The sequence below is a fragment of the Macrobrachium rosenbergii genome, chromosome 51 (assembly GCF_040412425.1).
Source record: "Macrobrachium rosenbergii isolate ZJJX-2024 chromosome 51, ASM4041242v1, whole genome shotgun sequence".
NCBI lineage: Eukaryota > Metazoa > Arthropoda > Malacostraca > Decapoda > Palaemonidae > Macrobrachium > Macrobrachium rosenbergii.
Window position 1 is genome coordinate 67,412,656 of NC_089791.1, and position 281 is coordinate 67,412,936.

A 281-nucleotide genomic window follows, 5' to 3' on the forward strand; every position below is an offset into this window, starting at 1 on the left:
ACTCACTGCAGTCACAACTCTTTACTTAAGCAGTAAATAACTTATTTCACTTCACAGGAATAAACTTGATTCTAAAACCTCAACATTTTTCAATGGGTTACTCTGACACCAGGCTTTTGTAGGGAGTTTAATTTTACCTCTCGCTGCAATTCTGAACAATAGGCAGTAACATAAAACAGCATGAACACTTCAATAAGGATTCTGAGAATAAGTTATGTCAACGTGTGATGATGAACAAACAAGGTATTGCTCAGCAAATGGTTCAGTGTTCTAATTCATCA